Source organism: Arvicanthis niloticus, chromosome 19 (genome assembly GCF_011762505.2).
Source record: "Arvicanthis niloticus isolate mArvNil1 chromosome 19, mArvNil1.pat.X, whole genome shotgun sequence".
Lineage (NCBI taxonomy): Eukaryota > Metazoa > Chordata > Mammalia > Rodentia > Muridae > Arvicanthis > Arvicanthis niloticus.
This window is the reverse complement of record NC_047676.1, coordinates 46,719,188-46,745,158: the sequence shown is the minus strand read 5'-3', so window position 1 is coordinate 46,745,158 and position 25,971 is coordinate 46,719,188. Positions and strand designations below refer to the sequence as shown.

At 39.6% G+C, this 25,971-nt stretch overlaps 1 long non-coding RNA gene across 3 annotated transcripts in view; it reads left to right on the top strand.

Moving 5' to 3' along the window:
- The first annotated feature begins 7,991 nt into the window (after nucleotides 1-7,991).
- LOC143435092 (uncharacterized) overlaps nucleotides 7,992-25,971 on the top strand; it is a 74,837-nt gene continuing 56,857 nt past the window's right edge. Inside the window, exon 1 of one of the 3 annotated variants that reach the window (XR_013105079.1) lies at nucleotides 7,992-8,303. This is a non-coding gene — a long non-coding RNA (uncharacterized LOC143435092). The remainder of the gene's footprint in view (nucleotides 8,304-25,971) is intronic. The other 2 variants (XR_013105080.1, XR_013105078.1) reach the window with 2 other exon arrangements.

The window sequence follows — 25,971 nt, the reverse complement described above, 5'->3', positions numbered from 1 at the left end:
TTTCCACCTGGAATGCTGGGAAAGGATATAGTTACATCCTGGTGACACTTAGCTATCTGTTGAGCCGGGCTTTACCCATATCCCCCAAATTTATGTTTTACTTATCCAGATCCTTTCTACCTAAATCTCCAGCATTGCTTTTATACCATCAAGCCCATCCTTGTGAGTGATGTCACTTGTCCTGTACAACAGCCTAAGTGACTTCTGTGTTATCTTAGGGCCAGGCCAATCCTGACACCCACGCCCACTGTTCTCCTCAGTCATTCTCCCTGGATCCCAAATCTTGGGCAGTATCTCTGACTCAATAGTACCCATCTTTGTAAAAGAAGCCAGATGTATTTTGTAAAGAATTTTAATGTAAACATGTCTTAAATTCTGCTATACTTATGGAACTGAGTTACTTGTTGTAAATTTTTTTTTCTCTAAAACTGTACTGTGCTTACATATGGCTAAAATAAACCAACTGGTGTCAGACTCTGGGAATTTGGCCCAGCCCCAGATCCCTAAGTTGGACTGAACTGAGTTTCATTCTTATGTCACCCAGATTGTTTTCCTGCTAACTGTAAAGCCTGCAAGCGACCCCCACCCCCACCCCAAATCAGATCTCACATTTGGTCAACTCTACATTTTTTTCTATCATTAAGGGATTGACTTATACTTCAGGTGCCTTCAAAGCCACCTTTTCTACTCTTCTCAATGTTCTGGCTCACTAGGTTGTGTCAGGGGCATCTCTGTCTATACACTGAAGTCCTGGAATCAGCCATAGGCCTGAAGACAGCGGTAGGCCTAACATGCATGCCTGCTAGCACAAAGTCTTGGGTCTCTGTGGAAAAACACTAGAACAGATGGCTAGAAGCTATTGTAAACAAACAGCTTTGGTAGATAGTTGCCAGGCTCTAGTCATAGACCTTGTAGATAGATGACCTTGGTGGATAGTACCAACTTAGATTAGGACAAGTGAATCATAGGCAGAGTCATAGTGTCCTGTCCCCTGAACCCTCACCCAGCTGACACACTGTTCTGGAAGATATCTGTACTCCCCCTGAACACCTACACTCCTGCATCATCCCCTTCCCCACATCCTGCCTTTTTGTGTATATAACCCCTGTGTGAAAAAGTAAAAATTGCGATTTGATCAGCCTATAGACAGATTGCCTTTCTTTGCGTTCGCCTGTCCCCCATCTTCTCTTCCAGGTGACCTCCCCGACCCCTGTTTAATGCCCTGCGGGCCAGGACAAGGTTGAAGGTCACTACTAGAACAGAAGGCAAGGATTGCCTGTTGTATTTTGCCTCCTTCTATCGCTGTCTAATGATGCTCCCAAAGACTGTTTGCTAAAGTGATGGTCTCTACCTTATAGACCATGATATAGACTTCCTCTGAGCCCTCAGGCCCACCTTATCCCCCTCTGTATAAAGACTTTTCATTTCACTCTTAACACCTTTTCTAGACGAACATTGTCTTTTTTAGATGGCGGCTACCCAGACAGCTTTACAGTTTCTGTCCTGCCCTCCAGTCTCCTTCAGTATTCTGGATTTGCATACGTTCACATGTCCATTCTCTTGGCTAGAGATCTCAAAGAAAGAGAAAAGGAATGGGATGAGCTACATATACTTCAGTTTATTCCCACATATCCACCTATCAGAAGCCTCTCTGTGCTAAGAAAGTCTCAGTGATGGTTCATTCAAACATTTAGAAGGTGGGTGAGGTAGCGCAGCACTCTGCCAAGCCCCACAATCTCAGATCCTTGGAAACCTCATACTGGTGAGAAGTGAGAACTGACTCCCTCGAGAGTTGTCTTCTGACCTCCAAATGTGTCATGCCCCACACAATAAATGAAATGTGATTTAAAAATAGGAGAATCGGGCTGGAGAGATGGCTCAGCAGTTAAGAACACTGACTGCTCTTCCGGAGGTCATGAGTTCAAATCTCAGCAGCCACTTGGTGGTTCACAGCCATCTGTAATGAGATCTGATGCCCTCTTATGGGGTGACTGAAGACAGCTACAGTGTACTTACATATAATAAATAAATAAATAAATAAATAACCTTTGGGCCGAATCGAGCAGGGCTGAAGGAAAGGGAGAAAAACAGGAGAATCTGGCTGTAGTGCTACATGCCTGTAACTTCTGCACTCATGGGGCAGAAGCAGGAGTTTAAGAACCTCATGGGTACACAGCATTTTCTAAGCGTCACCTCTCTGTATAACTTGGTTCTGCCTGCATCAACAGACACTACCTCTCACTAACATTATTATAACACCCTAACAAGTCTCTGTGCTGGTTTCCCTTCCTTCTGAATCTTTCCCATTTCATGCATTGCATGCAGAGTGATGTTTCAGAGATTTAGATCTCACATCTAGAGGACCTTCATGCTTGTGTGCCTTTGCTGACTTCCATCATATGACACTGTTCAGCAAAGTGCACTTCCTAAGTCACCTTTGACCTAAACCATTTGAATGGTATATTAAAAATGCAAATTCATATGTCCTGTTGCAGATAGACTTAATGACTTTGAATGGGGTTGGGACTTTGGCATCTACATTTCTAACTTGTAACTTTAGAAGAGAATTAACAAACAAATCTGTGTGTGTGTGTGTGTGTGTACATGTGTCTATGTGAATTCTTGCTAAAGAGATTAAAGTCTACATTTCTTTGGGGGGCGTGTATAAAACCTTTGAGTACTTGGCTTCTAATAACATTTTAAGTTTTCATCCTACAATTATCGCTGCAGTGTGTGCTCTAAGAAAAACAAATTTTCTAAGGGATCATATCATATTTCATTGAATTTGAATGTTCCTTAGCTTGGGAGCACTTTTCTTCCCCCAACTAACTCGATTCTGATAAAAACCCATTTATCCTTCAAAACTGTATTGGAATCCCATAAACAATATAATATATATATATATATATATATATATATATATATATATCCACTTATAGCTTAAGAATCACTTGCATGTGCATCACATGTATGCTCACATATGGATAGGTGAAAACCCATGCTGATGCTAACTGCCAATGGCCTTTATGGTAAAACTCATATACAAGACAAGGATTGGGGGTGATGAAGGGAGAAGCAGGGGACAATAGAGCAGTTGCTGGTCTGCTGCTGCTTCACAGAGAGGAGGAAAGTCATCAGTACAGCAGCAATATACATGAGTTACATATTGTTATTACTGCCCTTCAACCCTACAAATCTCACAAGAAGCCTTCTTGTGGTCCACTCTAGTGGAAGCATATAAGAAAGCGAATTTCACCTCGCCGAGACCTATTGCACAATTATCAGTAAATGCTTTGTGTTAGGAAGGGAGAACAATCTCACTGGTGAGATGAAATCTGCACAGCAACTGAAATAAGAGCTTAAGCCAAGATAGTAAATGAGAGATGTACAGAATATACAAAAGCCTTGAATCAACAATCTTAGAATAGAGGTCTCTGGAAGAGGCTCTTAAGAAAAGGGCAAGATTGAGCTGAGTCTTAGGGATGTCACCTTGGCACCGTGACCATACTTTCTTCTGCCTTTCTGTTTCTGTCTGCATTAACTTCTTCTTTTGCTTCCAAATGGCTTTCTTCATTCAGTAGACACATGCTCACTGTGGGATTTAAATTCTATATATTTAGCCTTTCCATAGAAACAATAACTATGTTCCATGCAACAGTTCATCAAAAACAAAACAAAACAAAGCAAAGCAAATGTCACTGTCAATCTTCAGCTACAGAGCATGTTTGAAGCCAGTTTAGGCTACATGAGAATTGTGCCCCCCCCATATATATATATAATCTATATCTATATCATAATATAGATACATATATATAAATATATATATTTATATATAAATATATTTATATATATTTATATATATATAATAAATAATATATATTAGATTATCTAATAATCTAATATATATATTTAGTATATATATATTAGATTATTAGATAATAATAATAAATACTAATATATATACTAAATTATATATATATATATATATATATATATATATATATATATATATTAGATTATCCCTTAAAACCTAGTAGCTTCAAGTAACAAGAAGCACTTACCATTTCATATAGCCTCTATTAAACTGTATTTAGGAACAAGTTAGCTTGGTGAGTTTGTGAGTCTGTATGGAACTAAGTCAGAGGATCTGTTTCTAAAACCACTTCCTAAATAGCCCTGCACATTAGTGATGTGTGTTGACAGGAAGCCTCAATTCCTCACCATTAGGACATTCATGAGATGTCTTGAGTGTTTTCATGAAATAGTATCTGATTTCTCCTAGACCAGTGGTTCTCAACCTTCTGAATGCAGACTCTTTAATACAGTTTCTCATGTTGTAGTAAACCCCAACCATAAAACTATTTTTATTGCTACTTTATAACTATAATTTTGCTGCTGTTATGAATTGTGATGTAAATATCTGTGGATTCCAGTGGTCCTAGATAATCCCTGTGAAAAAGTCATTTACCCTGAAAGGAGTCATGACCCACAGATGGAGGACCACTGTCCTAGTGTGACCAGTGGAAAGTGCAAGGTAAAAGTGTAATGTTTGTGATAACCAAGCCATCATTGTTATTTTCTGCTTTTTCTTAGTGTCTTAACAATTTACATAAGTCAGCTCCCCAGGACTGAAGAGATGGCTCAGCCATTAAAGGTTAGGTTCAGCCCCATTCAGTGTAAAGGGATTTAAGTATTTTACATACAGGTATGAAAGATAGGCCATGAGCCTTTAGACGTTGTTTCAGGATTGAATTCCAAGGCATTGGAATTTACACCGATTATTTTAATTTTTCTTCTTCTTTTTTTTTTCCTTAAGCTGTCCTGGAACTTGGTCTATAGACCAGGCTGGCCTCAAATTCAGAGATTTGCCTGCCTCTGCCTTCTGAGTGTTGTGATTAAAGGTGTGTACCATCATTGCACAGTTTAGATTTTTTTGTTACCCATTTTTTTTCTAGTCCTGGTGGCCAGAGTGGAGGTGGAATCACCAATATCATGAAGATTCAACTCCCTTGGATAAAGGAGGGAAACCACATTACTATACAGAGGACAAGATGAAGGGGAAAATTTTAGAAAAACTAGGGAAAACATATATATATCTAGCCAAGGGGGTAAATAACAACTACATTTATACCTCTTGGCACAATACATTCTAATTATTGATTTTTCATGTGACTCTCCTCTATTGTAGTGTCAGATTCCTGCTTTCATTTTTTGAGTACACATCAACCCATTTATGGTCTGGCTCAAAGTGGGCATTTAAGCAGTCTGATGCTCTACCGACTGGGCTATTCGGGCTCTTAAAGTGGGCATTTAAAACATGTGACTTGAAACATACTTGGTAAACTGAGACCTTTGGGCAGTAGTTCTCAGCCTGTGGGTCTCTAACCCTTGGGGGGGGAGAATGACCCTTTCACTGGGTTGCCTAACACTATCAGAGAACAGATATTTACATTATGATCCATAACAGTAGCAAAATTACAGTTATAAAGTAGCAATGGAATTTTTATGGTTGGGGGAATCACAATAACATGAGGAACTGTATGAAACATTGGGAAAGTTGAGAACCACTGCCTTAGAGGCCTTGAGCAAACATCTTAAAAATGTGTTTAGTATGAGCATGACACTGACACCAAGTCTCTGAAGGCATTCTCGATACTGAAAAGATGTGTTCTTTAGAAGAAATAGATTAAAAGCTCATAAAAATTACATTTGAGATAGAAACCATTAAAATACAGGTAATTTATATGTTAAATATTACATAAATAAAATTTTATTGAATAAATCAATATAAATTACTAGTTTTATTTTTAGGTGGAAGAGAGCTGTAGGTCATATTAGCTTAAAAATAAACAGATTATTTACTGCAGAATTACTCGCCTTATTACTGGAATTCAAGAGAGATTGGCCACCTACTACACTGCACAAGAACAAATCTAAACACTCTCCCACGTCTACTTTCTCAGTCTCAGTCATCCTTTCTCAGTAAAGTACTTCCTATTTGCAGTCCTCATGTCAGTCAGTAGGAATAGTCACCAAGTTAGCACTTGGGGTCCAGCTTCCTGGTGGGAAATTATCTGTTTCTGGGTTTCAGTTTAAAAACTCCCGAGGGAGGAACACTAGACCCAGATCATGTCAGGTGTTCACCCTCAAACAGATTAACCATAGCTAGGGGCAATCTCACACAGGAATATTGCAAACCCTCTACAGCCAGGCGAATTAGGCAATGAGGTGAGGCAATTCCTGGAAAAGAGTTGCTAGGTAGACAAGACAATAGGTTTGATGAAGGATTAGATAAGGCATGACATATTCATAATAAACCACATCGGTTGTTCAAAGCCTAGCAATAATCTCTGGATTTTGGCATGAGATCATGGGGTATTCCAGGTGTCACCGTGATTCTGGGACTGAGACAGGGCGAAGTTTCCTGTGTGGTAGTTGTTTTATTACATTATTCTGGCTAGTATGACTGGACTGTGTTCATTGCTACATCTAATGAAAAGGGCTTAATTAAGATTTCAATTTCCTTTGCTGACATGTTGGGGAAGGTTTCAAAGAGATAAATGGGGTTACAGCTTCAACTACACTATTTAGCTCTAAAGAGGATTCAGATGGTGTTCATAACACCTATCTCTTAAGGGCTTGGTGAAAGCCGTAGTCGATTTGCTAATAGCTCACTTCAGCATCTGGGAGTTGGTGCTTATCATTCTATCTTTGTAATTAATTTTTAGGGTGGCATACAAAGTAATGGGTTTTGTCATGATAGCTTTATAATATGTGTCATTATACTTTGATTTCATTTGTTCCCATACCCACTGGCCTCCTCTTCACCAGCTCCCTTCTTGAGAAGGGGCCTGGTTTCCTGTCTTCCCCCAGTTAGTCTCCCTTCTGCTTTCTCACTGAGTGGAGTCCATTGTTGACTCTTTCCTCCTTCCTTTAAGACCGTTTCTCCTTTCTAGTTTCATGACCCCTCTAGACAGACAGACAGACAGACAGGCATGATGGTAGGTAGGTAGGTAGGTCAGTAAGTAGGTAGTTAGGTCAGTAAGTAGGTAGGTAGGTAGGTAGGTAGGTAGATAGGTAGATAGTTGGACACACACACATACACGCATGCACAATCATAACTTTAGTTTCTTTATATAACTGAAAACACACAGTGTTTGATTTTCTGAGTCTGGTTTATTTCATGTAACAGTGATTTCCAGTTCCATATGTTTTCATTAAATGTCATCATATTACTTTTCTGTATGGCTGCGTCACATGATATTTTCTTTATTCATTGATCTGTAGATGGACAGACATGTAGGCTGCTTCTGTTTCTTGGCTGTTTCAAATAGTGAAGCAATAAACATAGGTAAATACCTGTTAATCTCTCTCTCTCTCTCTCTCTCTCTCTCTCTCTCTCTCTCTCTCTCTTAATTTAAGGGAAGATCTTATGTAGCTCCAAGATGTCCTGGAGCTCACTGTGAGAACCCTGATCTGATCCTGTTCTACTTCCCTGGTACCAAGATTACATATGTGGTTTATGTGGCACTATGGGCTGAACCCTGAGACCAGGGCTTTGTACTTGTGAGAAACTACAGACTGAACTACACATCATTTTTTAAATGCTATCTACTGTTTTGGGCGAAAGGTTGTTTTGTTTCATTTCAAGTGAATGTGTAGATTATTATTTCAAATGTTTGCATGGTAAAATAATAAATAAACCCTACCGGGTGGAAATTATTGAAAAGATATGTTCTTGACCTGAATTTCAGAGGAAGAGAAAATGATCAGAGCGGAATTATCTCCAAAAGTGTTGCTATTGGGGAAGTCAGTGGAGATAGTGTGCTGTGTGTATGGGGAGGCATCAGGGAGAATGAAGAGTTTCCTTCTTCATGACCCTCAGATGCAAACAATGTGTTCCATTGTTTCTAACATTTTGTACCACGTGTTTCAGATCAGTTTAGGGAAGCCTGTGTTAGAAACAGGGGAAGCGTGACCTCACCAACCTCTGTGTTTTTACCCCATTTGTGCCACCACGTGGGTTTGAAGAGAGAGGAAACACACCAGCTTCCCCTGCTGCCTGATGGGTCACCTCCCTGTTTACTTACAGGGTTTTCATGATCTCTGGCTCTAGGCAAGTGTTTCTCAACCTGTGGGTCGCAGTCTCTTTGTGTTTGTGGGTTGCATGTCAGATAGCCTACACATCAGATATTTACAGTACTATTTATAACAATAGTATGATTACTGTTGTGAAGTAGCTATAAAATAATTTCATGCTTGGGGGTCACCACAACATGAAGATCAGTGGACAGTACACAAGGGTAAGTTTTACAAGTTTTGGCAGACTTAAATTTCTTTCTATCTTCTCTTTCATGTCATGTATTTTATTGTCAAAACACTGTATATTTATAAATTGGTGTGCTTGTGATGGTTGTGAAGATGATTTTTAAAATGTGAATGATAGATGCAATAAATGTTCTCTAGGCTTCTGGGTAATTTACTACACCCCATCTCTGTAGTTTAGATGAGAAAATTTACCAAGCTTTTGTCAGTTATATAGAAGGATAGATGGCCCAAAGGGAGGTAGGGCCATTAAAATTCTGTAAGACTTTGCACAAAGAGGAGGAGATAGAGCTCCAAAGAAAAACAGAATCCAGTTGTTTGGATGAGCCCTATCCTAGTCATTTATCAGCCTGATTATAGACCAGTCAGAACAGTAACAGTAAGAAACTGTCTAGTGCAGGGAAGGCTTTCAAACAGACTTCTGCTCAGGCTTACAGCTGGCTTTTCATCATTATTTTTGTGGCCTATCTCTTGTGATTCAAATTAATACCTTAATATGTTCAATGTCTTCTTCCCCTAAATTATTCCCAAGTATTTTTAAAGTTAGGCATTTTGGCTTGAGCAAAGTACATTCTAATAAACATTTTGACTGCTTCTTAGAACAATGTTTCAATGAATACAATAAAATATACAGGATTGCAAAGGAAATTAAATGAATACAAAGTAATACATAAACTTCTTTATCACACATTAAATATTTATATTAATTATCAAATTATAATGTCTCTCCTCCTCCTCTTCCTCTTCCCCTTCCTCCTCCTCCTCCTCCTCCTTCTTTCTTCTTCTTTTGTAGTTTTTCCAGACAAGGTTTCTCTGTATAGCCCTGGCTGTCCTGGAACTCACTCTGTAGACCAGGCTGGCCTTGAACTCAGAAATCCACCTGTCTCTGCCTCCCAAGTGCTGGGATTAAAGGTGTGTGCCACTACTGCCCAGCTCTTGTATTCTTTTTAAAGGTGACCAGCTATTAGGACTAAATCATGTACTGGTCTAGAAATCAATCCATTTTTGGAAATAACAGTCTACTTTTGGAAGACAGGATCTGGACATTGTCAGAGACATATTTAGAAGTTAGCTGTACTTCACTATGATATTATGATAGCAAGAGATAAAGTTGGGACAGGATCTGGATTTCAAACAAGGGTTAGTGCATGTTTTAAGGCTCTTTTAATTGTCAAGATAAAATTAGTTTTGTCTCTTCTACAGTATTTATTGTAAGTTACATTGACTGTATAATTTCCAATTGTGTTAGTGTGTTGAAACCTGGCATGTCTATGATGGGAGTCTATCAACCAGCTTTCGTCTTACTTCCCTGAGTATTAGAAAACCTTGATTCTCTGAAAAAAAAGCGTGAAAGTGCTGGAAGAAGTGAGCTAGGCTTTAAGCAGAAGCAAGAGGGTAGCAGGCTTGATTATTGCTAGTATAACAGCTTTAATTTCATTAATTGCTAGCACCACTACTTCTGCAATAGCATTGACACAAGGAGTTAAGACAACTATTTTTGTTATCTAGCAAGAAAATGTTACTAATGTATTGAGTATACAAAAGCATTTATATAGGTATCTGGAACAAGGATGGTGCTCTATAACCTATTCAAATTATCTGAAGGAGGTTCAGGGTTCAAGAGTTAGGAGCCATCCCAAGTGTCATGACAAACAATATCATTGGAGTAGTGTTACTTTTGAAATTCACAATGATTGTCATTATAATTAGAACAAAGTTTAAAGACACCTGTAGGATATTTGGCATAATTCTAACACCTCTCTGGGTGTGTTAATATTGCATAGTGAGATTATGAATTTAAAGAATGCTGCTCTGTTGAGCTTTGATGCTGCAGATAATGCCAATAAAATTATCCATGGCCTGAGGTCAGTATTTCCATTTTGGTCAAACCTCAGGAATGGCATATATAGCTTGATCAGACTAGCCCTTCTTGTCCTGGGAATACTTTTATTTCTGCTCCTCATGTTAAAGCTTGTCTCTAATTACATCAACAGGCTGGCAGCCAAAGTACATGACTTAAAACTGCATAAAGCCTTACCAACCTGAGATAGAAGTGCATTGCTTTTGATAATGCATATTCCATGACAGGTAAGGAAGGCATTCTTGTCAGAACAACCTAAGACAGACTCATTCTTGTTAATGAAATAAAAAGGGGGGAGAAGTGGAGAGCCTTTGGTCTGCTTGGCAAGAAGCTGACATGGGCCAAGGACAAGGAAATGGGCTTCTTGTCAGGAATATGATATTGGTCAAAGACAAGGAAGTAGGCTTCAGGCAGGAATCTGATATTAGGCTAGAACAAAGAAGTAATTTCAGGTAGGAATCTAAATCTTAGGCTACAACAAAGAAGTAATCTCAGGCAGGAATCTAAATATTAGGCTAGAATAAAGAAGTAATTTCAGACAGGAATCTAAATTTTAGGCTACAACATGGAAGTAGGCTTCAGACACGAAAATGACCTTGGGCTAGGACAGGAAAGTAGGCTCAGATACTTGGGTCATCCTGATAAGCCTTTAGAAGCAGTGATCATAGGAATGTTCACATAATTTGGTTTAATGCCTTACTTTTTCTTTGACTATTTGTGTTTATTGTATTGCTTGCTCCTTGACTAGTTGCATCTATTATATTGCTAGACCCTCAACCTAGAACTGAACTTAATATATGCATGTAATCAAAATGGTATAAAAGCATAAAGGAAGAGGGGGTATAAGATAGGGGATTCTAGGGAGGGAAAATAGGGAAAGGGGATGACATCTGTATTGTAAATAAATAAAATATCCAATAAAAAAAGAAAAAAAAAGAAAAGACATGAAAATGGATACAAAGTAATACATAAACCTCTTTATCACACATTAAATATTTATATCAATTATCAAATAATTATTTATATTAATAATATAATTGAAATAAAATATTGTTAAATATCAGTATTTAAATAAATATTAATTGTTATTAACTAATTTAAATAATTAGATAAAATATTAAATAAAATAATCTTTCATGTTCCCAAATTATCATAATTTTGAATCAGTGATGTACTATTCTGAAGAATCTATTATATCTGTGATGTTATTAAAGTATTTGAGGTTTTGGTGCCAATGTTTATGTTAAGGTTGCTATGTCACCTTCATATTGGTAGCATCCAGTCTATGACACTGGACCTGCATCTTTTCTTACCTGGGCTGTAAATCAACTCTATTAGTGCCCAGAGTCTTCCAAAATCTCTCAAAAAGTTGAGCCTTCAATGCTGGGGAGATAGTTTTGTTGGTAATGTCTTCTGTGCAAGCATGAAAACGTGAGATCCATCTCTAGCACCCATGTAAAAGCCAGCTATGGAGGTGGTGCATACTTGGAGTCCCAGCACTGAGGAGGTGGAGACAAGCAGATCTCTGGGGCTTACTGGCCAGTCCAGCTTAATCAGCAAGCCACACATCCTAGTGAGAGATTCTGTTTCCAAAAGCAAGATGAGTTGACCCTTATGAACAACACAAAGGTTGTCCTCTGTCTTTCTTAGTTGTGTGTGCATGCATGGCAATGGAGACACACACACACACACACACACACACACACACACACACACACACACATGCAGGGTTTCTCTGTGTACTGCTGGCTGTCCTGGCATTTGCTCTATACACCAGGCTGGCCTGGAATCCTGCCTCTGCCTACTGTGCTGGGATTAAAGGTGTGTATTAACACCACCTGGCCCGGCTTTTATTCTTCACTTTTTATTCCTACTAGCAATTCTCAAAGTTTCTCTGTTTTCTCCCTCACCAGAAGGGTGGATGATAACTTAGATTAGTTAAGTAGTATTTATTTATCTACTATAGTCTTGAAGATAGAGTTTTGATTTTGTCCTTGCTCTGAGTTCCTGAGTATCATTGTATTTATTTGGGGTTCAGTTTTGTAATCTGGGTTGATCCTGTTTTCTAGTGCTTCCTGATGTCATGGCTCAGAAGTTGCACTGGTGGAATCTTGTCAGCTGTCTATTACATACATCATTTAACAGGCTGGAATCTGCACTCACCAGGATACCACCTTCATCTCAATGTAAAAAATAAAGAGGATCTATGGTTTAAAACTACATTTTAGGACAGAGCATTTAACAAACACTTCTTGAAGGTCTCACAACATTTAAAGTAGCAAATACATTCCAGAGTTCATTCCTCAGTATCCTCCATCTTTTTGGGGGAAGAAGGGAGAATCTTCCTCTAGCCCCAGGCTAGAGTCTAACACATTCATATCCCAGATTGGCTCCAAACCATCCTGCCTCCATTTTCTAAGAACAGAACTGTAGGTGTGAGCCACCACTGTAAAAGTACTTTTATTTGCCAGATATAATTGTCATCTTTGAGGCTTACTGTGGAATAAACTCACCCATTCTAGCTCTTTCTGAACTCTGGTTGGCTGGTTCAAGTTAGCTGTTCTGACTCAAATTTCTTTCCAAGCTGACCGACTCAAACTGGTTGCTCTCAGCTTCTGACTGAATTGCTCTGCTTGGTCTCAAACTAATCTAGCAATCTGTTCTAATCTTCTGGCTCCTTCTCATTCTCTGGCTCGTTCTGTTTTCATCTGTAACCTGTCTCTGTAAAACTGTCCCAGTAAAACTGCCAAGCTGTTCTCTCTCTCTCTCTCTCTCTCTCTCTCTCTCTCTCTCTCTCTCTCTCTCTCTCTCCTGCTGTTGTTGTTCTCTTTACTCATCTCTTTTTCCTATGCTGTTCTCATGAGAGTTGGGTATATCCTATCTCTGACTCATTCTGTCAAATCTTTCTCTGATTCATCACTTTGTCTTCCCCTCAATTAGACATTATTTTCAAACATGACTTCTTCTACAAATCAAAATAACCTTCATTCCTTGGGTGTGTACTAATGCTATGTCTGTAATCCAGCCAGATCACAGACCTAGGTTTTTGGATGTGATACCTTGCCAAAGCAGTCCTGTTGCCAGATTAAAATTTCTTTACACATCACATCAGCTTTCTCTGTTCTCTTTGATAATCTGCAGTTCAGTTTCTTAGTGGTTTTCACTCTAATCTTCTTTTTCTGGAGAACTAGAGCTGACACTCCCCACGCTCCTTCCCTTGGAGTCCTGGCTTGAACAGACAGTAAGGTGGTTAATTTTATGTATCAATTTGACAGATTATGGTGTGGAGTTGTTTGGTTAAATGCAACTCTAGTTGTTTCTGTGAAGGTTTTTTTAAAATTTTTATTTTTTACTAATTTTTTATTTTTACTAATTTTTATTTTGAGACTATACTATAATTACACCATTTTTCCTTTCATCCCTGCAAAACCCCCTCTTGCTCTCTTTCAAATCTCTGGCCTCTTTTTCTTTGTTATACATACAAGTAACATTATACAGACTGAGAAGGTTGTACTTATGTATTTAAAAATATATACACACATATTTATGATGGTATATTTTAAAGAGGAAATTAAGGCTCAAATCAGTATACTTCGAGCAAAGCACATTACTTTCCATAGTGCAGGTAGGCCTCAACCAATTGTTGAAAACCTTCAGAGAAAAAAAAAAAAAACTGAAGTCACCTAAGGAAGAAGGAAACCTGTCTGCCCACTGCTTTGGATTTAAGGGGCTACCATGTATGTTTTCCTGGTTTTCAAATTGCTAACCTGCCATAATCATATAAACTAATTCCTTTAATCAGTATCCTTTCTTCTTTTCCCCCTCTCTCCCTCAATTCCTTCTTCTTTTTCCCCTCCCTTCCTCCCTCCCTTCCTTCTTCCCTCCCTCCTTCCCTCCCTCCCTTCCTTTCTTGTTTGCTTCCTTGCTTCTTTGCTTGACTCTCTTAGGTTCTGAAGGCTTTTTGCATTCATTGGCTTTCCTGGTCTATGAGTCCGCCACTCCAGTCTTTGGCTTTGGTGACGTATTGTCTTCTCTGTGAGTCTATGCAAATTTTTCCCTGTAGGTCTCTTATAAGGTCCATAACATTTAAATTTCATCTGGATAACTCAAGATAATCTCATTATCTAAAATAAAGATTATAGATTTTTTAGGATAGGGCATGGACATGGACAGATTATGGGGGAATATTTTCAGCCTACCACATTAGCTTCTTGTAATAACCAGAACACTTTTGACTCCCCCTATCTATCTATCTATCTATCTATCTATCTATCTATCTATCTATCAATCATCTATCTTTCCTTCTGTTATGCAGTTGTACGTGGGGGGGTGGGGGGTTATAGAGTCAACTCACTGTTTAGGCCAGACTAGCTTTAATGTCATATTCTTGCTGCCTCTGCCTCTCAGTTGCTGGAATTATAGGTGTGAACCATCACTCCAAGCCCTTCTTTGACTTAATTTCACTGACAATTTCTAGTAAAAGCTATATCCAGGAAAAAAGGCAAAAAAAAAAAAAAAAAAAATCCAAACCTAAAAATCTAGTTATTTGCTATGGGTTCATAGACTAGAACATGAACATTCCATGGGGCTGGAAAATACATAAAGCCAAGAGTGTCCTATCTACATTCTTAGTAGCTTTTTTTTTTTTTTTTTTTTTTTTTTTTTTTTTTTTTTTTTTTTTTGGCAGATTCAGTGATATGAGGCTGAGATTCTATATGACATTGATCTTAATGGAGTTTATCATGCAAAATGTATCAAAACACCCCCAGTGGCTGCTGCTGACAGCTCAAATATGTGGGGCTCCCTGGAAGCCTCACAGCTGGCAGGAAAGTGGTTTGGGTGAAATAAGACTGCGACTCAGTTCAGCCTGACTTAGTTAGCCAGTACTGGTCCAAACTTCTGAAACATGACATCAGCTGGCTTATTTCAGCCATATTTAAGCACAGTACAACTTTGGAAAAAAAAGTTTCCTGATGACAACTCAGTCCCAAGTGTACAACAAACTTAAGACATGCTTACATTGAAACTCTTTTCAAAGTACGTATGGATTTTCCCATTAAGACGGTTTGTGTTGACTTAGAAACAATGTTCAAGATAAGGGTCTAGGAAGAATGACAGAGTTAAACCCACTGCCCGTGAGTATCAGGATTTGGTCTAGCTCTAAGATAATATAGAAGTTACATAGGCTGTTGTAAAATACAAGTGACATCTCTCAAAGGAGTTTTATGGACTGAGAAGCAATGCTTAAGATTTAGAAGGGGAAAGTCTGGGATAAACAATCAATATTCTAGGGTACAGATGAAGCCTGGCCTTACAGGTAGCAAAAGATCACCAGGTTGTAAACTACATCCTTTCCCAGCATTACAGAAAGAAGACTGTTCCTTTGAAGAATCGAGCCTGTGACAAGCTTCTCCAGTACTTATCTGTGTGCACAGGGACCTCTTATCTTCTACACAGACAGTAGAGTACTTGCCTAACATACACAAAGTCCTGACTTGATTCCCAGAACTTTATAAAACATGTTTGTCTTGATACACAGCTATAATACCAGTCTTCAGGAGGTGGAGGTAGAAGAATCAGAAGTTCAAGATCATCTGTGGCAACATAGTCAGTTTGAGGCAAGCCTTGTATACATGAGATCCTATACCCATCACCATGAACAAAATAAAAATGGAGACCAAACAAACATAGCAAAGAATATTTACTGTTTAATTCCTGGTGGCTCAAAGTATGGCCGAGATACTGGAAATCCAAATGTTTGATTTCTTTCTCTTTTTTTAAAGATGTATTTATTTTATGTATGTGAATACACTGTAGCTGTCTTCAGACACACCAGAAGAGAGCACTGGATCCCATTACAGATGGTTGTGAGCCACTATGTGGTTACTGGGAGTTGAACTCAGGACCTTTGAAAGAGCAGTCAGTGCTCTTAACCTTTGAGCCACCTCTCCAGCCCCCCAAATGTATGATATCAAGTCTTAGGCAAAATGAATTCTCAAGTAGAATAAATATGTGTAATACTATTAGTATGTTGACTAGAAGTACAAGATAGATACCAGATCCAGTTGTAAATTATCAAGGGCTGGGAGAAAGATTTTCTACAACATTTTAAAAACAATAATAATTCAATTGCTCAATAAATATTTGCTGAATGAATGAATGAATGGATTCCACAGATATTATGACAGTGTTGGAACCTGTATAAGGCAGTTTGCATTTAATACAGTTGCCCTAAGTATCGAAGGGAAGGAAAACCTGTTCTTACTTTTACTTTACATTTGGATTTTTTAAATTTAGTTTTTAGAGGATCTTCTTTCATCCAGGTGTTTTCCCCCACCCCCTCTCATATGGGATCTTCCTGTGTAGCCCTGACTATCATGTAGAACATGCTAAACTGGAACTCTCAGAGGTCCACCTGTCTCTGTCTCCTGAGTGATGGGATTAAAGGTGTGTGACAGCACATCCTAGCTTTTTTTTTTTTTTTTTTTTTTTTTTTTTTTTGAGACAGGCTCTCTTGGAGCCCAGGCTGGCCTTGGATTTGCTCTATGTCAGAGGATAACTTTGAATGGCTAATCCTCCTACCTCCACTTTATGAGTATTGGGAATACAGCCACGCCTTAGCATGCCCAACTTTGCAAATATATTTTTGGAAGAGGCATGCACTACCACACCCAATTTTGCAAATGTATTTTTGGAAGGAATTTTTCTTTCTACTCAGAATCTATGTTGGAAAATGTGATGTAATTCACAGTTACATTTATTTTCTCTGTAAAAATAATCTACAAGGAAGAATTGTTGTCATTCCTTTTGGAGTCAACCTCTGCATCAGTATCTTTAAAGCTTAGAAATAAAGGAGGCAGGAGATGTTTGAGTCAGCAATGTGCTTGCTGCACAGGCACGAGCACCTGGGTTGGGATCCCTAACATGTGCGTTAAAAAAACAGAACAGAAAAACAGGGAGGGGCACATCTGTAATGTTAGAGCTGTGGAGCATGGAGACAGAAAAAAGAGAGTTCTCAGATCCGAGTTCCTAAGCTCCAGGTTCACTGAGAGATCCTGTCTCCAAAGATGGTAGAGAAATAGTTAGGAAAGACCTCTGTCATACATACTCATGTATACACACACACACACACACACACACACACACACACACCACCGAGAGGAGAGACAGAGACAGAGAGAGATAGGCATAGAGAGACAAACAGAAAAATAAGCTTTCTTCTTAGGATAATAATTAATTTATATTAATAACTAATATTGGATATTAATATGTCTCACTTACCAGTGACATTTACCTATTGAAAATTTCTATTTGATAGGTAGGGTGCTTACTTAGCACATACAAAGTCTTGTGCTTGGCCCTCAGCACCACATAGACACACAAATACTTAGCATTTAATTGGGGCTTGCTTACAATTTCATAGGTTTAGTCCATTATTGTCATGGTAGGGAGGCATTAACATCGTGCAGGCAGATATGGTGCTGGACAAATATCTGAGAGTTCTACATCTGGATCTGCTGGCAGAGAGAGAGAAGAGGGGGTGCTGCCTTGGGCTTTTGAAGCTCCAACAAGGCCACCCCTCCTAATAATGACACTCTAGTGACCAAGCATTCAAATATATGAGCCTGTGGGAGCCATTCATATTCAGACTACCACAAGCAGCCAATGGTCTTAACTGCAGAACCATCTCTGCAGAGGCTCTCCTTTTTATTCACCAATGACCATGTGTTAGTGTCCATGACCGAGAGAAGCAACTTAAAGTAGGAGATATTTATTTTATCTTCTGGCTTCAGGAATTTCAATTCATACTCTGCTAGCTTGGTTGCTTTCAGAACCATGGCGAGGCAGATGATGTCATGATGTTAGAGGAAAGTACTCACCATTTGTCAGCCAGGAAGCAGAAAGCCAGACACCTTTCTTTTCTTTTTTCTTTTTTTTTTTTTATTTAATATTTCATTTACATTTAAGATGCCATCCACTTTCCCCATTTCCCCTCCCTAGAAAACCCCTGTCCCATGCCCTCCCTTTCCTTTTTGCTTTTATACAATTTTTTTAAAAAAATGTTAATCAAAGGATTTATAAGTTTGGTAATGCTCAATCAGAAGCGTAACCCAATACCCAACCTAGATATAAAAACTATCTTTGACTGGTGGAGACCTGTGAACATCTGCCTCCATGCCCCCTCTCTCTTTCTCTCTCTCATCACCTAGCTTCTCCTCTCCTTCATCTTCTCTCCTTACTCCATCTCTTCCTCTCAATACTCCTTCCCACTTAGCTCCTCCTACATATCACTCTTCCTGTTAAAGTAAAACTTTTCTCTCAAAATACACTTAGAGCATACTTATTCTTAATTGTACCAGTGAGGTACAAGATAGTCCTAATACCCAGTCCATCATTTTGTTGACTAACCAGAACCTCTGTCATCTCTTCTAACTAAAACACTTACTTTTGATCCTGGCTTCTTTTTTTTTTTTTTTTTTTTTTTTTTTTTTTTTTTTTTTTTTTTTTTTTTTTTTGGCTTTAGAATGAATGTCAGCTGAAAACTATCTACTCAGATCTTTTCTCTCAAAGTAGATAGCCAGGATTGGCTATGAGACTATAGGTCTTCAACCCCGTCAGAAATCCAGAATGACTGACTTAACTGAAGTTATGGGAAGCACTAAACGTAGCTTCTAAAACTTAGCCAATTTATAGAGACCACTGAACACCTGGAAAGCCCCTATACTACCGAACGTTCGAGCATCAAATCTTCAGCCTTCTGGCCCAGAGTCATCTGACAGACCTTAGTGATGCAGGATTATTAAGGGCTGATTACTCTGTCTAGGCAGATATAATCAGTCGACTATTCTGCATGTGTGTCCTCTTCTGGACAGTAATTTGGCCAGACACCTTTCAAAGGCATACCTCCAGGGCCCTGCTGCCTCTACCCAAAACCTCGACTCTCAGTAATGCCATCAAATTATGAATCCATCAATGGACTTATCTGTTAATAGGTCAGAGATCACATGATCCAATGATTGCTAACAATAGGATCCAATGCTAGGATTGAAGATCAGTGATCTCAAGGATAGGATGGTGAGCAAGCCTGCATCTCATGAAGCTTTTGGGAGATATTTGCATGTCCAAACCATACAAAATAGTTTGTATTGGTGAATTCTCATACCCCTTTCATGCAGTCTTAGCTCCCACTTAAACTGAAGGAAGTTGCTTTTCAGTCTATATTATTTTCCTAGAGGACCGGTTTAGGTATTAGAGGTTGTTGGTCAGACCTTCAAAGAAGCAAGTAAAAATATTTCTGACAGTAAATACAATGACACTGGGAAGTATTACTAGTAAGTGTGCTCTGCCTAAGCCTTCACAGATGTTTGCCTTCATTGGCTGTAGCTATTTTGGGTTTAAGCTATCAGCAGGAAGCAGGAGTGTGATTCTTGACTCTCAATTTTAGCAGAAAATGTACACTGGAAGAAGCTTATGTACAGGGAAAATAGGATTAGAAAATACCAGCTGTCACAAAATAATCAACACGCTTAACTAAAGATATTTCACAACTTTAAAATATCCGGAGACTTTACTTTAATACTAGGATAAAAATTGCACTTTAAGCGTCTTCTGTTGTTGTATTTTGAAGATGCAAAAGGCAGTCTTCAGGACCTGACATAAAGCTTGCGTGTCAGGTAGTGCACTTTTAACATTACTATTCCAAGTAACTTGCCTTCTAGCCAAGTTTTTAAAGAAAGAAAATAACTATACCCCACCTCCTTAAAGTGCATCAAGTTCTATTTACTGCTAATAACGCTGATTATCTATAAACACACAGTGTATGTTTTCAATAGTTTATGTCACCTGATTTTGTATTCAAGGTAAGAATGTTTCATTTCAGTGTAAATCATTATGATACATCTGGAGCATCAGTCCTTGAAAGGATTCAAGAAGAGGACTACTTGGGAGGGAGTAAGAGGGGGTTACATGTAGTGAAATGACTGAAATACATTATATGCATACATGAGAAGGTCGCAGAGAAACCCTTTGTTTTATACAATTAATACACGCTAATAAAAACCACTAACACAGAAATACTCAATTCATTTATTAAATATAATGCCTTGGATTTGTTTAAACTTTAACAATTAATCATCTAAATGCAATGCGAGCATTGAATACTAAAGATTTCGGATGTGGTCATATTCGTAGTTCCAATTGGAAGAAAGAAATGTGTGAAAAAGATTACAGAACTCTTAAGTTTGGTTACAAAGGACATTCTATAACAGATTTAAGATAATTAGCTGTTACAAAAGTCCCGTGTGGCTCTGTGTCTTGTGAGTGTCTCTGTCTACCCACCTACCTATGTAACCATGTATCAGTCCTGTATCCAACATGCTGATATGTACTTTTCTCATACCAGCAATTAAGATTTGAGTTTATGGTTAATCTACCCTAAGTGCCATCTAATAGTCTATGACTGACATTTCTTGTTTATATATAATGTGTTATGAAGGGTTTTGAAAAAGACAGCACTGTTTCGGGGGGGGGGGTAACATGCTCGGTTTCACTACTAAGATAATACATGGAAGATAGCACAGTAGGTTAAACTATATGTTTAAAAGACATATACTATATATTAATTAATTGTTAATTAATACCACAGTTGTTGTTCTTGTTCTTTCTGATATAAGAATATGCCTGGGAATCAAGAGACTCGTCTAGAAAGACTATGAATCTTGGAGATAGACATAACTGGATTGTACTCCAGATGTGTTCCACTTTCCCCTACACTTTGACACGTTCATGTTTGTGAGTTCCTGTTCATCCAACTTTGAAACAGAGAGAAGCTGAGCATGGTAGCACATATCTGCAACCCAAGCATGAGAGAGAGAGAGAGAGAGAGAGAGAGAGAGAAGGGGAGACTTAGGAGGTTAAGGTTATCCTCAGTTACAGAGTTCAAATCCATCCTGGGCTAGGTAAGATCCTATCTAAATGCTTTATTGAGAGGTCAGGCACGGTGGCACACACCTTTAAACCCAGCACTCTCTAGACAGAGGCAGGTGGATTTCTGTGAGTTTCAGGCCACCTAGAGCTACATAGTCAGACCCTGTCTCAAAAAACCTAAGCTAACCAAAAGCTAACAGAGGCCGGAGAAGTGGCTCAGTGCGTAAAGGGTTCCTTCTTCCAGGGTTTGATGCCTAGAACCCACCTGGAAAGAGAATGACTCTCTCAGCTACCCTCTGACCTCTACATGCTTGCATGTGCACACATACACACAAGATGTTTAAAAATATGACAAGCAATAACAACAAAAATACTGATGTGATGGCACACATCCTTAATTCTGGCACTTGGGAGGCAAAGACAAGAGGATCTCTGTAAGTTCCAGGCTAGCTTGGTCTACATAGTGAGTTTCAGGACAGCCAGTGGTACACAGGGAGTCATTGTCCCATAAAACTAGTACCATGTCAAGAGTGTGTTATGCAACTCCATAGGAAGAACAACAATATCAACCAACAAGACCCACCCCTGCTTCCCTCCCTGCCCCCTCCTCCCACCCTCCGAGCTCCTAGGGACTAAACCACCAACCAAAGAATACACATGGAGGTTACCCATGGCTCCAGTTTTATATGCAGAAGATGACCTTATCGGGCATCAATGGGAGGGGAGGCCCTTGGTCCTGTGAAGGCTCCATGCCCCAGTGTAGGGGAATGCTAGGGCAGTATGGTAGGAGTGGGCAGGTGGGAGGGGAACACCCTCATAGAAGCAGGGGGGAGGGGAGGTGGGCTAGGAGGTTTGCAGAGGGGAAACTGGAAAGGGAGATAACATTTGAAATGTAAATAAATAAAGTAACCAATTTTTTTAAAAAGTGCAAAACAAAAAAGAGTTTGTAATCCCAATATAGGTGAATCCCTGGGGATCACAGGTGGGCTTGGTACAGTCCAGCCCAGTAAGAGGTCCTGTCTCATAAAACAATGGCTGGATCCTAGGGAATGATATCCACTATTGTCCTCTGGTCTCCGCCATCAAGTACACACACACACACACACACACACACACACACACACACTACTGTTTGGATAGAGGACTAAGGAGAAAAAGGAGTCAAGGCAAGTGAGAATGTCACTGAGATTCTAGATAGAACAGTTTGGTAGCCAAAACAACACCAACAAAACAACAACCACTCTTCTGAATCAACTCAAGCCCTACCAAAGGAATTTATTGTTAAGTCTCAGGGGTGAACCACAGAACTAACAGCCAGAAATTCAGCTGCTGTTGGAATACAGGAAACATTTCCTGTCATCTTGGAACATCTGTTCACTTATCTGTGTGAAGATAGGTTTCCTTGGCTTCCAACCCACACAGAATTCATAGCTGATCCCAACTTCCAACTCTGCATATTTCAAGTTCAGCTACACAGAGAGATGTTTTCTATCTAATTCCAGATTCCCCATGCAGCAAATCAAGTTGACCCAGCTGGAGCCAGGTGTCTCCAGTAGAGCTGTTGCCAAGAATGCAGGGTTCTAGAACACAAACTTGGTTTCTAGGAAATGCTCCAAGGTAAAGAATGATCCAAAGAGAACAGGCTCTCGAGATAAAATCCCTATATATGGCCCTGTGGTGACATCTGCTAAGAGGCAATACCCAGAAGCTATGCAGAAGGTTATCATGGGAACAGTGAACTAGGGCCTTCACCCTGCAAATACTCGTCCTACATAGAGGGCGAATTTTGAGGGCATTAATGAGTAAGAAGTTTCACATTATAACATTTCTGTCATCCTCTGCTGTAGAGCCCGGCATCTGCTCGAAGCATCAATAATACCAATGCTTCAGATCACCAAAACTAGTCCCTAACCATTATGTGCTTCCTCCTCTTAAAAGGCCAGTTGCCTGAAAAAAAAAAAAAAAAAAAAAAAAAAGTTCATGGAATGAGATGCTGTTGCTCACAACTCAGATTTGTCGTTTTTTGTTTTTGTTTTTTTTAACGTTGATGGATGCACTATTTTAACATTGTAAATTTACCTCATAGTTCCTTTGTTTTGGGTAAAGCACAACCACAAAGCAAATTAAAATTTTTTATTTTCTTATTGTCCTTGGTGGTGGTGGTGGGGACCCCTTAAATCAGAAATAGACACATGGGATGGAACAGCTCTGTAACGTAATTTCTTAGGAACTCTGGTTCTCCCACCATTCTTCCCCTTAGAGAAAGGACTTAGGCCTCTAGTCTGGCCCTTTTCCAGGTCCTCAACGTCCAATCTATCTGCAGGCCCCAAGAGCAAATCTACATGAGGTCTGTTTTTCCACTTTTTAACTTTCTGGGTATCAAGGACTTTAATTTTTGCCCAAATATCTAACAACCTTCTTGCAGGATCTACATAGGCTTCTTTACTGATTTATTGAGTCAGATTTATTGAGAACACTCCTAGGATTGAAGTCAAGGAGTGAACACCAGTGGACCCCTTGAGATACAGGATGGAGCCGGAGTGAAGACATCTTGTCCTTGGTACCGAAAATATTATTGGTGCTGCCCTCAGAGAGGTAGCCTTCAGACTTCTGTGTACAGAAGAATTACTGGAAAGCCTTGTTTAAAGTTTGACTTGTCTGGGCCCTGATAGCAGAAATTCTCAAACAATAGAGACTGACGTTTTGAGTCCAAACAGCATTTAACAAACACTATCAGCACCACACGGTAGAAAAGAATTCTTTTGCAATTTTTATTTTCTTCTATTTGACTTAAGAAAATTTATTTATTCTTTCTCCTTTTCCCTTGTTCTTGTGGAGATATTTGTGATATTTTTTTCACACATGACTTGAAACAGACCACACCAGACCAAATGGTTCCAAGTGGGGTTTATTCTGGAGATAGGGCAAAGGTGGGGGTGGGGGGAAAGAAGAGGAAGAAGAGGGAGAGGTCAGGGGGTTCTGCCTATTTATATGGGTGGTGACGCAGTCTCTCCCAGGAAACGAGCGGGAGTTGGGGGACGAGAAACCCATGTTTCATCCAGTGATGTTGAGCTCGGCTGCTGGAGTGGAATCTCATTTTCTGGGATTGGGGACAAGGTGGGTAATCTCGATGTCCTCTGGAGCTTAATAGGAGGAGGTAGCCAGGTAGATTCTGGGAATGTATGGTGGTTGCCTTGGCAACAATGTAGGGGTTGCCTAGATGTGATGTCACTGGGTTTGGAGCCTGATACCAACATACCTCCCTTTTTCTTATTATAAAGAGAAAAAAAAAAAGAGGAGGAGAAACTGATAGTGAAAGGGGAGTCAGGGCACTGTGTCTCTTAAACTATTTCCTGCTGTGTAGGGGCGTAGTAAGTTTTGGGATGTAGCTGGCTTTCACCACCGGGTCCACTTGGTAATGTGTGTATCAGGTTCCTCTGTGGATAGCGGCTGGTAATTCTGTAACAGGAACTGATTAATAGTTTGGTTAGAAATAATAACACCAGGAGGATGACTAGAAAGGGTGTTACAAAAGGGAGTATCTACTTCCATATGGGGTTTTCAAAAATCTCAGAACTGGAGGTCTCACATTCCCTAAAAAAACAGCATTCTTCTTGGAGGAACAGGCACGACCTTCTTTAGCTATCAGGACATCTAGCCCCTGTTGGTTCTGAAGCAACATAGCTGGAATCCCATGGGTCTTATATGTAGAAAAGAGTGTCTTGCGGTGTTGATAGAAGAAATGGTTGGTCCATGATCCTAGCATATGTATCTGACAAGACCAATATGGGCAGCCCCCATAATCATCTGGCCATTTTCTACAATAATCTTCTATCTGGCCAAAGAGAAAGCAAGTATAGAAATCATAATATTTAAATGGGACAACAGATACAGGGGTGACAGCAATTTGGATTGGTTCTTGGCATCCGGCTATGGAGCAGTTTTCTGACCCTGTTTGGAAAGACTGTTTGTTATCTGTGGGGGTTTCTCGAACTTTGAATCTCCAGATGTAAGGGCTGAAACAAGCAGCAGGGGGAGTCGAGAAACCCATGTTTAATCCAGTGATGTTGAGCTTGGCTGCTGGAGTGGAATCTTGTTTTCTGGGATTGGGGACAAGGTGGGTAATCTCGATGTCCTCTGGAGCTTAATGGACCACGGTCCTGTTAGGGTTGACGTGTATGAAGAGTCGATTTTAGGTGGAGGGATGAAAGGCTGAGATGAGACAGGTGAACCCAATGAGAGAGTCCCTCGAATTTAGCAGCTGTAGGGGTCACAAGAATTACCTTAAAAGGGCCTTGCCATTTGGGAGACAGGGGTGAGGGCTGATGATCTGGAGGGTAGAGAAGGATTTGGTCTCCAATGTTGACAGGCAGTTGTCAGGAGACAGTGTGTGGTCGAGGTAGATGGTGGTCAGCAAAGTTCCATAGGAGAGAACGGAGGTGGCAAAGTAATGGGGTGAGTAGATGGTCTGGAAGAGGAGAGCTTTTAGGGGAAAGACTGGATGTCCATACATTAGTTCAAAGGGTGAGATGAGGAGAGGCCACTTGGGGAGAGCTCATAGCCTGAAAAGAGCCAGAGGTAAGAGTTTTACCCAGTCAAGATGAAGTTCCTGTGACAGCTTGACAAGAGTGGTTTTTAAAGAGCAGTTAGTTCTTTCTACCTTACCTGAAGATTGAGGGTGGTAGGGAATGTGGAAATGCCAGGGGATGTCTAGGGCTTTAGATAGAATTTGAGAAACCTGGGAAGTAAATTCAGGACCATTGTCTGACTGGAGGGAGACTGAGACACCAAATTGGGGGATGATCTCTCAGAGGAGGAGATCAGAGACTGTCTGAGCCATTTTGTTAGTAGTGGGAAAA